The sequence below is a fragment of the Medicago sativa genome, chromosome 5, assembly GCF_051527215.1.
Source record: "Medicago sativa cultivar Bolivia chromosome 5, Bolivia_mono, whole genome shotgun sequence".
Taxonomy (NCBI): Eukaryota; Viridiplantae; Streptophyta; class Magnoliopsida; order Fabales; family Fabaceae; genus Medicago; species Medicago sativa.
Window position 1 is genome coordinate 79,767,546 of NC_140753.1, and position 16,466 is coordinate 79,784,011.

General features: G+C 33.1%; 1 long non-coding RNA gene across 2 annotated transcripts; it reads right to left on the minus strand.

Annotated features, from left to right (window-relative positions):
* Window positions 1–12,334: 12,334 nt before the first annotated feature.
* Window positions 12,335–15,028, minus strand: LOC146925509 (uncharacterized). Of its 2 annotated transcripts, XR_015010540.1 has the most exons (5): window positions 14,197–15,028; window positions 14,005–14,066; window positions 13,789–13,895; window positions 13,312–13,390; window positions 12,335–13,110 (listed from the first exon to the last, which is right to left on the minus strand). It is a non-coding gene; the product is annotated as an uncharacterized LOC146925509 (long non-coding RNA). The 2 variants fall into 2 exon arrangements; XR_015010539.1 differs by having other exon boundaries at window positions 13,312–13,895.
* Between the last annotated feature and the right edge of the window lie 1,438 nt (window positions 15,029–16,466).

Consider the following 16,466-nt stretch of genomic DNA (forward strand, 5'->3'; position numbering starts at 1 on the left):
CGTTACCTTATGAAATGACGAAATCTTCTATCAAAACTGAATCTTTTGCAACGTTCCTCGCTGGAGATGATGCTGATGAAGATGATGAAGGTTTTAGCGGGAAGGAGAACGGTCAGGGACGTGTTTGATGTTCTGGCTGAAATGTGAGAATGGAAAGGTATAGGTATTACAAGGGTAAATTTGGAAAAACAGGAAAAATTGAATTTCGAAAGTACAACCGAAATTTTGTGTGTTTCAATCAAATTGGTCCTTGTACACGTGGCTTCCTTGTAGACACGTGTACAAGACAACAAGCCATGCAGGACGACAACTCAGCAGCACTAACGGAGCATTTGGACGGAAGGACTATTTTGATGGACGTTTGTTAAATTCAGGGACAAAGCGTGCATTTCGATTAATTGGGGGACGTTTTTATCCGATTCGTGAAAACCCAGGGACGAATTTGGGTATTCACTCATATATTATCTTTTCGGTCTACTATATAAATATAAATAAAAAAATTGGGCTGCAATCTGGTGTGGCAGCTGCCACACCATGCCTAACACTAGATCCGCCCCTGGTGGGTTAGTAGTAATTAAATGGAAAATGTCTCGCACAATTTTATGCAATAGGGATAGGATAATGCTCACGTTCACGGATGGATCCAAAAATGTAAAGCCAGAGGGATCGAGTATAATTTAATTAAAAAATATTTGTTGTGACGACATGCCTCCAACAACGTAGTTATTTGTGATTGATATCATGGTAGCTCATCGTGATTTCAGTAAATATGTATTGTAACATTATGCTTTTAACGAAGATGAGGCTCACATTCATCTAAGTCAAATAGATCAAAGGATCATCTCGAATGTGTTGAAGCTCAACTCTCTATCATAATTTACAAAAGAGCATGTTTTCATTCAAATTGATGGTTGGCTACTTTTGGATCGTAAAGTGTGAGTTAGAAGTCTCAATTAAATAGAAAAATCGATGTTGAACAACATATAAACGATACAATTTACAAATCTAAAATATTAAATTTTTGGATAAAGATGTAATGTCATATTCTATGTATATGATTAACCTTAGTCCATTGTGATGATCTTACATACTCCCTTCTTGACACAATCGTCACTTGTAACATGATTTTAGTTTTACATCAAGACTTATTTAATTTCTTGATAAAAGGAAATTAGATTGAAGACAAGTTTAATTTAATGTGTTGTCTTTGGCTTTGATTTGCAATTTTGCATATAATAAATTAGAATGAGCTCGATCGTTTCATGTTGTCCCCTTTCTTTCATGGTTTCTTCTCTTTTTGTAATGTTATTTTTATCTTGTTAATCCATATCAAATTATCCATACATTTCTATTTTTGTTGGTTAAAAAATGTAAAAAAATAAAATAAAAGAACAACTAATCCCACTGTTACTTTGTATTTTAAAAATACAATTAATTATTTTTCATTTAGATTTTTTTGATTGATTGATTTGAATCACACTTCAAACAAAACCGCTAATTTTATTATGTTTCTCTTTCATGTGATCATGGTCTAGATTCGAGAAGGTGAAGACTAAGCTGAAGCAGCCGAAACCTAATTCCCTTTACTTGATGCCCTTCTCATAGAACATTGCACATGATTGACAGTTTTTTTTTTTTTTTTTTGTGTAAATCAGTATCCCCTGCGCGCTGCAAAGATTATTCCTTTAGGGTGTGTTTGGTTGAGAAGAGAAGTTGTGAAGAGAGAAATAGGTAAGAGAGGGTGTGGGAAGAGAGAAAGAGATGAGAAATAGAGTAGATTTGATAGATTGTTTGGTAGAAGAAAAAGAGAAGAGAAATAGAAAAGAGTGAAGTGTTAGCTATGTATAAAAAAATACTAAAATACCCTTATATTAAAAAACCTTTTGCATTTAAATTTAATTAATTAACTCATCACACCCCAACCCCACAACCAAATCAATCCCAAAAACTACTCTATGCAACAAAACAAAACAAAAAAACACAGCAAAGTATTCATTCAAACGGTGTTGCTGCTTGTGCACTTCACCACTCTATGTTTATCCACAAAAATTAAATGAAAAAAGTCAAGTTTCACCATTGTAACGGTTTAGTTTCCTTGTTCTCTTTATAAAAAGTGTACTGTATTTTATAAGAATGCTTTGCACCTTTGAGATGTGGCACAACTGAGTTTTGAGATAGCATAGAAACAAGGATAATATAGGAATAACATAAAAAGAATGCTTTTCTTCCTTCTTTCTTCGCATATCAGCGAAGAAGAAAAAACATGTGGGACCCATGTTATTTTTATCAATCTCCCCTACTTCTCTTGTGCACCAAACAGGAGAAAGACCACACTTCTTCCCTCTTTCTCTCGCCTGTGTTTCTCTCTCACCTATTTCTCTTGTACCAAACACACCGTTAAACTTTGTAAGATTCAAATGGACGTTGAACTCTCACTAGAGTTTTAATGTTGTTGCATGCCTACGACTGGATTCGAACCCAGAAATTGGTTAAGCTATAAGAGACCCGTGTCATATCATCTAAATGTTTATAGGTACAAATCATTGGTAGTTTGCGTGTGCATGATGATTTTTTTACCAAAATAAAATTTATTCATTTCAATAATTAAAATGTTCTCAAATACAAAGAGAAATTAACTCAAAACTAAGATAACTAACAGAAGAAATGGTCGTCCTCATAAGGTATGAGAAACCGTATTCGATTGTCTTCTAACAAATTTAACCTCAAAGTTTAACTTGGGCGACATACAATAAACAGTATTAGAAACAATAGTACCAAATTCAAACGATCATTGAGCATTCGAGTAAATTGCATTTACTAAATTTGAGGATCACTCTCAAACACAATTCGACCAAATCTTTTATTGAATGTTAGCTTCAATAATTTTGTTGTTAAAGTTAAACTACAATGAAAATTTGATTTATGGGTCTATATATTTTTTAATTTTTTCTTGAGCTGTTACCGTTTCAGAAATTCATATTTTATTTTTCTCATGTTAAAAAAATGGTGGAAGAACTTTTTATAATGTTCTAAATATTATTAAAAAAATCATTCAAAAAAATATGTTGGCGTAATAGCAGGAACCGAAACTTCTTACAGTATAATATTTTCTCGGGACTATAAAGTGAAAATATTTTATTTGGGTTTGGATCCTCTTATTTTCTACAAAGAAATGGAAATCCCATCACATAAAGAATTTTGGAAGAAAAAAAAGAGTTAAAAATAATAATTGATGGTGGGACCATTTTCACTTTTTGTGTCTACACCTCTCAAGCATATCCTTCCATTTCTTAAAAGAAATGGAAAGGATCCCAACTCTTTTTTTTTTTTTTATAAGAGCAAAAACTAAAATTTTAATTTTTTTATTAAGTAGTTTAGTGGTTAGAATTCAACTTTTTTTCAAGGTGAATAAGTGAGGTGTTCGGGATTCGAATCCCGACCCCTGTATATAACAATGTGTCCCTGTCAACTGAACTATGTTCATGGGACAAAATTTTAAATTTTTATATAGGCAAAAAAATATACAAAGACATATTTTTGAATGATTGTTTTGAATAAAATATTTAATGATGGTGGGACTCATTATATATTTGTGTGTATCCCAGCTAATTTAGGATCATTCCACATAGTCTATTATACGACAACGGCTAACACAAGACAAAACTATGAGAGCTTATACAAGAACTAAAACGAACAATATGCATGATGTTGCGAACATTATAAAATCAAAATAAATCAAAAAAAATAAGTTGAAGGAAGAGGATTATTTATTTACTCCATTGCTACTCAATTAATTAACAAGTACAAGAGATTTATGATGATAACCAGAATAATAAGCTCTTGCCTCAGAACAGAACTTTGCTTTCATCTTTTTGATAAAATCCTCACATTTTTTGTTCAATTCCTCAGTCTCATGATCTTCATCAATGATCATAAGGGAATTTTCCTCTTCTTTATCTTCTTTTGCATCAGAAATCATCATTTTATCTGGCTCATAAGATATCATCAACATCTTTTCTTCTTCCTTTTTGGCGGATTCACTTTCTGTAACATTTTCAGCATCATTCTCCGATTCTGATGCAATGTATTCTAACCACTGACCACTTCCATCGTTGTTGATCGCATGTTCAATGATATCATGACTGGTTGATGAAGAGACACTGAATAGAGTTGAATACAGAATTATAAAAGCCACAAGGACATTGACGAAAATGAACATGTAACTCTTCTCGATCATGCAGAAGTTAAAGTAGTATTGCATATGGAGTGGCTGTGGCTCAAAGAACTGAGAGAGTGATGCAGTAAGAACAAACAACACAAAGAACAGATAAAATGGAAGCAGAAACTTGCGTAGTATATGCCCCAAATAAGCCATGTCTTATGTTTGTTTGAAACATTAATCTTAAGTGCTCTATGGCTAGGGTGCATGTATTATTTATATTGGGAAAGAGGTATATGTAGACTTACAAGGCTCCTCAACAATTCACTTTAAAAAGGTTAATAAAGTAAATAGTCTCTAAATATCCATAATTTCGTTTTTGATCATTGCAAAAAAAAAAAAAAAATCAAACCTTTTAGTCCTTGTAACATTTTTCTTTAGCATTTTTAGGGATTAAAAATGTGCAAGGAAAATTTTACAAGGCCTAAAAAGTGGATGTATTTTTAATTATTTGATTAAATACTCAATCCATCTGGTTTCAAATATAAAAAATTGAGTCAATAAAAGTTGATGTTGTTATTTAAATTTCGGATTCAATACATCAATTTTTTTCTACTTAACTTTTTTTATATTTAAGACCGGAGAAGATTTATGGCACGCGTGTTGATGGAAAATAAGTTGAGTGTCTTAGGTTTAAAATTGTATGATAGATGTTTTAACATGTATATGTGTTTATTATAAGGAAGTTAAGATCAACTGCGTGTGAAAAGTTTTGAAATAGAAAATTCTTTGAAACTACCAATTGTGTTCATTAACCAATCAATTTTTTTTTTCAAAACTAAACTATTCAATCTATTCAGCAAACTAAAACTTTCCTAAACATGTGTGCTTTCTAATTAAGATCCTTAAAAAAAAATTGCGTGTTTTCCAAGAGTCTTTGCCTGTTATTTGATAGGGGCATGCTTACAAATGTCTTAAAGATACGTGTGTTAAAATAGGACCCACAATTTTTTAAAGACGACAAATAAGTGTATAGTCCATTTTTCTAAATATGAAAAGTTTACCTTTTAATAAATAGAATAGTGATAGAGATATGACTGGTCGAAAACGACAAATTTAATCCTACTCATCCTTGGTTGTGTCACATGCATTGTGGTGTTATTTTCGAGAAATACAGACAAGACAGTATCTCACAGTACAAAATATAAGATGAGATGATCAATTACAGACTGTTCTTATTCAGAGTCAGGAAAATATAAGGATGAATAGAAGTTTGTCTTGAATCCAGGTAAAGAATGTTGAAAATTGTGATCATAAATTAATCTTTTCATCAACACATCATTGTATTACAAAACTAACGGTTGTATCTCAAGTAGTACATATAAATAATTTTAATTGTAACTTCGCAAAGTAAATAGTGGTTTATCTATATCTCATCAGAGTAATATCATACTGAATTTGTACGTTTTGCATATTTCTTAATATGAAAAACATGAATATCTTTCTATTAAAAAGAGTTAATTGTTACCATAATCAAGCATGAATGTTCGTTGTAAAAATAAACACGAATGTATCACATCACATGTATGGTGGCATCACTTCCAATAAATTATCTTTTCGAATGTGATGTTAATTGTGCACATGTGGCTTGAACTTTACCACGTTGGAAGTTAGTGAGAGCAATCACTAGGTGTCTAAAGAGCAATCGTCATGTTATTTTCTTATAACAACCTTTGCACAAAATACCAGGCCCAATAACTTGACAATACTCATATTTGGCCCAAATCTCTTGTACATATGGAAGTTTTACCCCACACCCCTGCACTTATACCTTTACCCATACATTTGTTTTAAATTTCCAATTTTGTCCTCATATACAAACTAGAACCCACCCCATCTTTTTTCACTTTCCTCTGAGATTGTTTTTAAGCTTTCCGAAAACTCAGTAATTGATAAAATCTTACATCTTTTATAACGTCACCGCCGTCCTTGATGATCGTCGCAGTCTTGTTTGGGTCTTGCTATTTCTTCTTTTTCTTCTGAATTTCTTCTTCGGTCTCTGCCTTATATTCTCAATGATTTTTACTTATTTTGTTGCTCTTATTGGATGTTGGATCTGATAATTCCTACTTTCTATTCACTTCTATTTCTCAATTTTATTTATAGATTTTAATTTTTGAAGTTAACATTTTGTTTTATTTTTTCTAATGGTAATGGAAATCCTTTGGAAATTGTCTTTTGTTCTGGAATTTACTAGTTATTTGTTGTGTATGTCGATTGCTAATTTCGATAAAAAAAAGTGTAGAAACGTCTTCCAGTAACAATGACATAGAAAACCTTGGCCAAACCAAAAAACCTCAAAGCTGAATTAATGATTCCGGTGAATGATTCAGAGAACAAAAACAACCATCTGGAGAAATGATTATGGTAAAATAACATTCTGGTTGCAAGAGTGGATGTCGGTAAAAGAAAAATCGAATCGAATGGTTTTTAGGAAAGATGGGTGCCAATAATGGTAATGGAAATGCTTACTGTTCGTTGGAATGTTTTCCACAAGAAGGTGGGGTGAACAAGTGAAAGAGTAATTGAGTTTTATTTTATATAAAGGGTAAACTTGGTACTTTATGTCAAATGTTGGGGTGAAGGTATAAATGTAGGGGTATGGGGTATAACTTTCTCTGTACATATATTGAAGAAGTTAAGACTTGTCAGAGCTGGTCAATCTCTATCTGCATTTTTCCCTCTTACAACCAATGAACTAAATTTTATTTCAAAAAAAAAAAAAACAATGAACTAAATTCATTCTATTAATCACTTTCTCTATGTCCCCGTGAGCTTAGCGCAGTTGGTAAGGACAATGCATGATATATGCAAGGTCCGAGGTTCGAACCCCAGACACCACAAAAAAAAAAATCACTTTCTTTATATCGTATTAGGCGCATCATTTTATGCTTCTGCATTCATGCCTTTCTGTTAATCAAATCCTTCCACCATGGAACTAAGATGATGTTAAGTTCGATTCTTGGGAACGATGTAATGGCGTGGTGGCGTCTTGGATTAATCGCAGTCTTTCACCTCAAATTTCTTCTAGCGTTGACTAATCGACAATGGAAAAACCCTCTGTGATAATCTCAAAGAAGATAATGGAGAAAAGGTTTTGTAGAGATGAAGAATGCTGCTAATGGATGAAAACTACGTACATACCAGATTGTAAAGTGTGCACACCATTCAACTAAGTCAATGCAAGCAAACTATAAATATATACACCCTCCGTCCCTATATGTAAACCCCTTTGTTTTTTTCACATTTCTTAAGAAAAGTTGTTAGTGTAATTAATGTGTCTATTTTGTGTGTTAATATTACCAATTTGTCATTTGTTTGTATGTTTATTAAATTTGACTTTTCATATATTTCAAGTCAAGTTAATACTATTAATTAGGGGTATGTTTTGGAAAAAAATAATAAATGCATCTAGTAATTTGAAAAGGAATTTACAGGACAGAAATAAAATCAAATTGGTGTTTAGATATAGGAACGGAGGGAGTACTTAATAAACCTCGCTTTTATCGTGAAACTCAATCAACATCTGCTATTCTATCACATGCTTCAAGAACTCATTGCATTCTAAGCTGTATATACTATGAACAACATTCAATATAATGCTAAGTTATATTATAGATATAGAGCGAATGATAGCTTTTTTAGGCTGGAATTTAAATCATTAATTAATTAGCTGAAGCACATTTTAGTCCCTTCTCTAGTCTTAAAAATAAGTATATCTAATGCTTTGTGGGTGCTTTATTTTAATGAAATTATTTTTGCTTCTAAAAAAACTACCAATTGTATTCATTAACCAATAAATTTTTTCCGTGACTACACTATTCAATCTACTAAGCAAACTAAAACTTTCCTAAACATGTGTGCTTTCCAAGATCATCCACAAAAAAAGTGTGCTTTTTGTTCATGGTTTGTTTGTTATTTGATAGGTCACTCTAACAAATGTTCTAAAGATACTTGTTTTGAAATAGGACCTATAATTCTTTAAAGATGAAAAATAAGTGTATAGTCCATTTTTACTAAATTTGAAAATTACTTTTTAATAAATACAATATGTAATAGAGATATGACTAAGATCATCCTGATCGAAAACGACAAATTTCATCCTACTCAGCCTTGGTTGTGTCACATGCATTGTGGCATTACTTTTGAGAAATGTAGACAGGACAATATCTCACCATACTAAACTATAAGATGAGATTATCAATTACAGATTGTATTTATTCAGTGTCAGAAAAGTATTAGAATGAATAGAAGTTTGTCTGAAACCCTAGTAACGAACGTTGAAAATTGTGAATATAAATTAAACTTTACTGTATTACAAAGTAAAGAGTGGTTTATTTACATCTCGTCAGAGTAATTATCACCCAGAATTTGTACGTTTTGCATATTTCTTAATATGAAAAAGATGAATATCTTTCTATTAAAAATAGTTAATTTTTTTATCACAATCAACCATGAATGTATCACATCACATCGCATGTATGGATGTATCACTTACAATAAATACAAACAATATAATCTATCTCCTGATTAGAATTCGAGATGAAGCTACCATTTAGAAAAATATCTTGATCAAATCCGAGATTAGTTGTGTACCTATGGCTAGAACGTTATGGTGTTGTAAGTTAGTCAATGGAGGAAATTATGTTATTTGACAATTGCTCTTTAGGCACCCAAGAAAAATAGAATGGTAGTTAACTACCGTTCAACACACTTTTTAAATCAGGTGATCCAATTTAAAAAGTGTTTCAACCGATCTCAAAAATGTCGAGCGGTAGTTAATTGTCGTTTGATGGATGTGTGGGAGCAATCATTAGGTGCAAAGAGCAATGTTATTTTCTTATAACAATCTTTGCACAAAATATCAGGCCCAATAACTTGACAAATATTTGACCCAAATCTCTTGGACAAGTAGTTAAGACTTGTCACGGTTGGTTAACCTCGTATTTTTCCCTCTTTAATTTGTTGTAATATTACTCCATATAACTAGATCATTTACAATCAATGAACTAAATTCATCTATTCATCATTTTCTCTATATGGTATTAGCCATTAGGCGTATCATTTTATGCTTCCACATTCAGGCCTTTATGTTAATCAAATCCTTCAACCATGTAACTAAGATGATGTTAAGTTCGATTTATGGGAACGATGTAACGGCATGATGGTATATTGTTCACCTCAAATTGCTTCTAGCGTTAACTAAATCGACAATGCCAAAACCCTCTGGGATAATCTCAAAGAATGGTTCGCCAAAGGCAATCCTTTTCAGTGCTCGGATATTTTTCAAGAAACACACTCTTTCAAACAAGGTGAACAATCTTTAACTAATCTCTTCACTTAATTGTTGTAATATTACGACCTATTGAAGATTGTATGTGTTCTGTGAAATATTCTTGTGGACCTCTCAAAGACATCGAGTTGTTACGCGATTTTGAATGTGTCGTAAGCTTGTTGAATGGTTTAAGTGATCCCTACAATTTTGTCAAATCACAAATTCTACGAATGGAACTTTGGCACTGCTTATGATGATGCCAAAGTTCTTTTCAACTCTGCTGAAAAACCTTGGTTCCCTACACAAGGTGGAAGATCAGGATATGGTCATTGCAATAATAATGGAAGAGGAACTTCTATTGTTTCTTATGGAAAAGGTCGTGGTCCTCTTGGACAATTCACATTTTGCAACAAGCTAGGCCACACTGTGGAACAATGTTATTCTAAGCATGGTTTTCCATGTGGTCACAAGCCAAAAAATTTTGATTCTATCAATAATACCATTTATGCTGATAATGTAAATTCCACTGCATTTATTTAGGTAACCATAGTCTTAACAAATCCAACAGATTTTGCAGCTACTCCAATTCAAATATCACTCCAATATTATGAGGATGATTAGACGTTCTCAACTAATCCATGGCTTTGTATATTCTGAAGAAATCTTGTGTCGATGATTTGAGACACATTGTGACTTCATTAGAATTCTATTTTTTCTTCATGTAAATGTGATTAATAACATGTCAACATCGATCGACAATCATTTTTCATCCATTGAATTTTCAGCTGCAATTAATCAGCTTACAAAAAATCTGGCCTGTGGAATGGCCAATAGACAACATAAGGAGCAATTGTGTTGTACCATGGGCATCTAGAACCCCATTTGTAGAACATGTAATTTTATTGCTCCATAACTTTGGTTGACAGAATACCACATACTTGTAAGTTATTTTTTCAATTTCATCCTCGTAAAGTCATAAACTATTTTTTGTTTGAACAAAACAAACTCAACTCATATCATTTAAATGGTGTTGGATACAAGGAGGAACAAAATCAAACATTTTGTCTACTAGCTTTGGCTACCTTAGCTAAGCTATGAGCAGTCATATTTGCTTGACGGCGAATAAACTTAACCTCAAAGTTGCAATTAGAACGCAATAAATTTCTAATATTAAAATCAAGACTACTAAACTCCGAGGAACCTACAGATAGCTGTAACAACATTCTGAAATCCCATGCCCAATTCACAGTTGAGAGTAATGCAAAAGCTTCCCCCTCGTGAACAAACAGTTTCGGAGCTTCCCACCAGCAAAAGCTGTAACAAACTGTCTGATGGAGTCACGAACGAAGCACCTGAAACCTGTCTTTGTTAGCAGACCGACTAAAGCTTGCATCCACATTATATTTCAGAACACCTATAGGCGTACGACACCACTGAATTCTGCAGTGATTATTGAGATCTTGTTCATTATTGAGCTTCCAATGAGTTCTTGTCACAATGTGTCTAATACTTGTAATTCCAATTCTTTTGAACTTTGGCACTAAAGATAAATCATCCTTCTTATAAGGTTATCAAACATGTAAGCAATATCTTTCCATATGTACATTTATAGAATTCTAATGAATTGTGTGAATTTTGTAATTTTTCTAAGAAACAAAAGTTACATTTCATGTCAAGTAATTCTCAATCTCCAAAACATTTTGACTTAATTCATATGTACATCAGGAGTCCCCTTGTTATCACCTCTATTCACATCTATTTCTATTTTCTAACAATTGTAGATGATCACACTCATCACACTTGGGTTTATGTTACGAAATCCAAAGCTCAAAGCATACAAGTTATGCAAAACATTGTTTCTCTTGTCCACACTTAATACAACATAACCATTAAAACCATTCAATCAGACAACAGAATAAAGTTAAATTAAATTAATTCAAATAAATTAAAAAGTACAAAAACTGGGGGATATAAAACCTGACCCAGTGACACTAACATAAAAAAAAACTAATGATAATTAAAAAAAAAAACCTAAATTGCAATAATTAATAGCTTAATTAATATACTTATGATTAGGCAAATACACAGTAAGAACCGTGAGTATTTCCAATATGGTTATGGTGACGACTGAGAACATTTCTTTGACAAATTGATCATGATAGTAACGCCAGAGGAGTTTCTGGTGGAAACAAAAACCGAAGAAGAAAAGATGGTCACAGATCATTTTTATCGTTCGGCGTTCATTTGGATGTTGGGTCACGATTATTTTAATAAGCATGTGGAGGAGGGTGGAGAAAGTGTAAAGCAAGTATGCTGTCTTTCTTAAAGCGTTCACCTCTTTCCCTATTTCTAGGGTTGGAGGTTCATAGTAGTTGCCACTGCTGAAAAGCCAATACAAGGCAATTAATTTTACCATGAGGGATTTAGACATGTTTGCTTGATGGGAATGGTTGTTTTAGAGAGTGTGTGTGTGTAGAATCAAAGCTAAAAGTATGATTAAATGCAGAATATGTTTCAGAAAATAGTGGATTTATATTGACTGAGAGATTGGTTAAGGGGCGTAATACTAGGACTACTCATTTGACTTGACCACTTCCAATGTTGCATATGGTTCAATTTCAATCCATCCATAGTCTTCCTGAAGGATAGGTTACTTATAACAACTAATATATGATATTTATATCCTTCCAAAATGTAAATAGATGTTCTTTTAATTAGAATAAGTCAAAACTTTTCCCGAAAAAAAAATAAATGTGAAAGAAGATAACTATTTCATGGACACAAAGCTAAATTAAAAACATTTAGACGCGCACACACAATTAGAAAAATTAAAATAAAAATTAAGCCAAAATAAATGGTTTAACGATAACCACTGTTGTCGATTACAGACCGCGGAGAATAGTGGTTTGCTTGAAATTGGCTATGCTACGAGCTATACAGCTGCTATTTAACAACAATCATGATAACAACTGATAATTTTCTTCATCATAAACATTAAAATAATCTTAAAGGATACACCTGACCTCTGCATGAGGGGGCGGAAGGCAGCTGCTGCGCTATCACGGCCAATATCGCGGCTACTATCGTCTATCGGCAACAGATACTCGATGTAGCAAACCAATTTGGTAGCCTCCTGCTTGCATGCTACCCATCCCTCCTAAGCTTTGACAACTTCACAATATGACAATTAAGCCCCACTTGGATCTTTGGACAATAACACCTGAATCTTAACTACAGGAATCCGGATGGATAGATGGATCTAGCTTCCACCACTTATGAATTCCAATAGCTCACCTACATTCTTCGTGGCCTAAATGTTCCTTTCATTTCACCAGCCCTTCTTTACTGTGATAGTCGGCCTGTGTGTCACATCACGGCCAACCTTTGCTTACATGAACGCACAAAATATATCTGGTGTCAATTGTCACATCATTCACGAGAAGCTTCAACCAAAGTTGTTTCACCTACTTCCTGTTTCATCTACAGTTCAGCTCGCAGATTTTTGCAGATTTTTTCACCAAGCAACTAGACTAAACTCCCTTCTAACGGCTACTTTCCAAGTTGGGTGTTCTCAGCATCCACACTCCATCTTGAGAGGGGGTATCAGACCCGGTAACTTGACGGTACACAAATTAGCAGACATTGCAGTTAGTGTTAGTTTTCCCTCTTCAATCTGTTGTAAAATTACTTTGCAGCTAGATCATATACAGTCAATGAACTCAATTCATTCTATTTATCATTTTCTATTTACAAAAAAATAAAATAAAGAATGTAACTAAGTTATTTAATAGCAAGTAATCCATAGTAAACCATGTACCAAAGTGATCCATCTGTTCTTCCTGTTGTTCAGCCTGTTGCTGGAGTGATTCTATCACACCCATCATTTCCCTGTTAACCTGTTAAAAGATCACTATCAACTACCTAAGACAACATAGTAAACACTAAACTCCATACAGAATTTTACATTTTCAAAAAGGTTTCAAAGTTTCATGGTAAATTAGGATTGCTAATCATTTCATAGTAGATTAGGAATACAGTTAAAAGGAATTATTCAACAAGGATTCAATTTGAAGTATAACAATTCATTCCATAATTGATTAAAACAAATAATCCTGACATTCATCGCCTAGCAAATAATCTTCCCAGAATTTCAACTTAATAATTGCGAAAATCTTTCTTACACAGTACAAATATAATGTCTAGAAAACAATGAAGAAATGTAATATGCAAAACTGAAAGAAACACTTTAAGACATCAATAAATCTAAGAAAAGCATATAAGTAGACAACACTACTTGCATCAAAGTCCCATGATGGATCATCCTTCCTTTCAGTAATATCTACCGCACTCTTAAACTCCTTAATTGTAGATAATGGACGGGGACGATCTCCAGTTAAATTACTGCAGATCAAAGAAATGAGGTCAAGTGATCAAGTTCCATACTTCCACTTGTACATATCAGTACAAACACACGTGTAGGAAATATAAAAGTTGAGAAACAAAAATCAACCTTGTCTATGGGGCTGGCTCGTTGTCACACCTCACAAACAAATACATGCAGACCTTATGACCCTATCACAGAAAAGATTCCATATCAATGATAAAGCTTGAACAATCGATAATCCATTAGGTCTCACTCAATGTACTTACTGGAATTAATTAATGCAATGATTAATTATTACAAAACAAGAATCATACTTACTTGTATTCCAACTTTACGCCAACATTTCTCAATTCTGTAAACCCCATCATATCTCACTCCTGCTTCCGGTGCATAAGAGGAACGTTTCTCCTTATGGGACCTAAACTAAATATGATTCCTTCCTAAAGTTTTCTTTCCTCAATTTTCAACACTAACATTTTTTTTTTTGAGCAACTAACATTTTTTTTTAATAAGCCAGAAATTTTATTAAAATAAAAGAAAGTAAATATAAAAAAAATGGGGGGACATAAAGCCAAAACCCATGTAAACTAACAAAACCTAAAGTTTTGTAAACCAATTAAATCTCTAACATACAAATAATTAATGAGATGGTTGCGATAATAGCTTAAAAAAATAAATAGATATTAATCAGAATAAGTAAAACATCAAGAATTGTTACAATAACAATGGGGACGCCAAGTTCCCTGAGATGAAGGATATAATTGAGATTGAGCCGCACGTAAAAAACCCAGCCAAAGAAAAATAGTCCATTACAGATAAACAATATGGAATGACTGCTGATCCAGTTTGGGCGGTGGTTGTGGATTTTCTTGAGAATAATGAAAAAGACGATAGAGAAAATGTAAGAGGCGAAACACGAAAATTTCAATTCATTAAAATCTTTTGCCTTGTCTGGTTTAGGGTCATAATTGAGGCAACTAGAAACTAGGCCAACTATGCATCCAATATTTTTTATCAAATTGTCTTTCAAGTCTAATGTGGGACGCGTTGTGGCAGGGGTAGTCGCCGTAGAAGTATCCATTAAGGTGGTTTTGGTAGAGAGAACTTAGGTCAGGGAAGGAAGATGAAGGGAAATGTTTAAGCCACAGGTCAGATAAAAAATGTAGAAGAAGAAAGAAGGAAAATTTTGTATTAAAGCTAAAATATTGGGGAAACACTGAATGCCCTTAACTGTAGGGAATTCGCATCACTAATTTTCACTCCTTCCGAAATTAACCTCAACATCCACATTCCAATTTAATGCACACAAACCAAAGAAAAAGATGTAGAAAAATAATTTGATGGTTATTTTGGCTCTGTTAAAACTGTATCCTATTGATAGAAAGAAGGAAATGGAGAAGTGAACAAGGGAGGAAGATGAGGGAACAACTAGGGTTCTTCAACGATGACTATGTTCAATAGGTGATAGAGGATGAACGAGACATGGATACTGATGGCGAGAAATAAACAGGAACACTGTCGTGACTCGTGTCCAATGGCCAACCCCAGCGTGGGGAGGTCAACAACCCATGATGATGGTGGAAATACCGAGGGTACAACCCGATACTCTCGTTTTCAATTTCTAAGACATTGTTTGTTTCTAAATTCTCCAACACTTTTGGTACGTCATGTTTCAATTTTGCACTCGAATCCTTGATCCTTTCTAAAGATACTCTTGCTAGACTCAAATGGCCATCTCTCACATCGCTAATAACAGTAATTTATAAGCACAGATTTAATATTTCTCTTACTATCATGAGGAAACAAACCCAGCAATAACAGTTTCCTGTATGTTCCATGGTGCATTTATTTTTCTTTTGATTTCAGTTTCAGTGCAATAAACAATTCTTTAGTGATTTTTTATTGAGCACTGCTACATGGCACGACAGCCATCATGCACGTATTTGGTTATGGAGTCAAAACAACTTCTCTCAAATTATATTCCATTCTCAAAGGTGAGAGCCAGAGAAGAGGCAGCGAAAGTTTAGCATTGGTTTGTATGTCACAATCAACGCATTTTTCATTTGAAATTTTAGCATTAATAAAAGATATTAAAGAGAAAGTTTGCATTTCTTGTTTTATGTTTAGTGCCTAATATCTCAGCATTTGGGTCATGAAGATAGTAACTTCTTTACCTCCATAGGCCTCCTTTACTTAGGAACGATCGTGTTTATATGTATGATATTCTGTTAATTTATGACACTTGAAACTTTTGGTAGTTCCATTTTTACATTTATAAGATTTGGAAGTTTCTTAGGGCCTGTTTGAAATAGTTTTTGTTTTCAGTTTTTGAAATATACAAGTCCACTTTTCACAATAGTTATCCTTTTACATGTTTTAGTTTTTTAGTCCCAAAACTAAAAAATTCAAAACAGTTTCCAAAACTGTAATTTTAAAAATAGTTTAGCAAACAAGTTTTAAATTTCAAAGTTTTTAAAAACTAAAAAAGAGTTTTTGGGAAGTGTTTCAAACAGGCTTTTAGATTCTTTCGATTTCACATTTATGTGTGCCAGGGACATGAACCAATTCAGTAGAACTACTAAAATGTA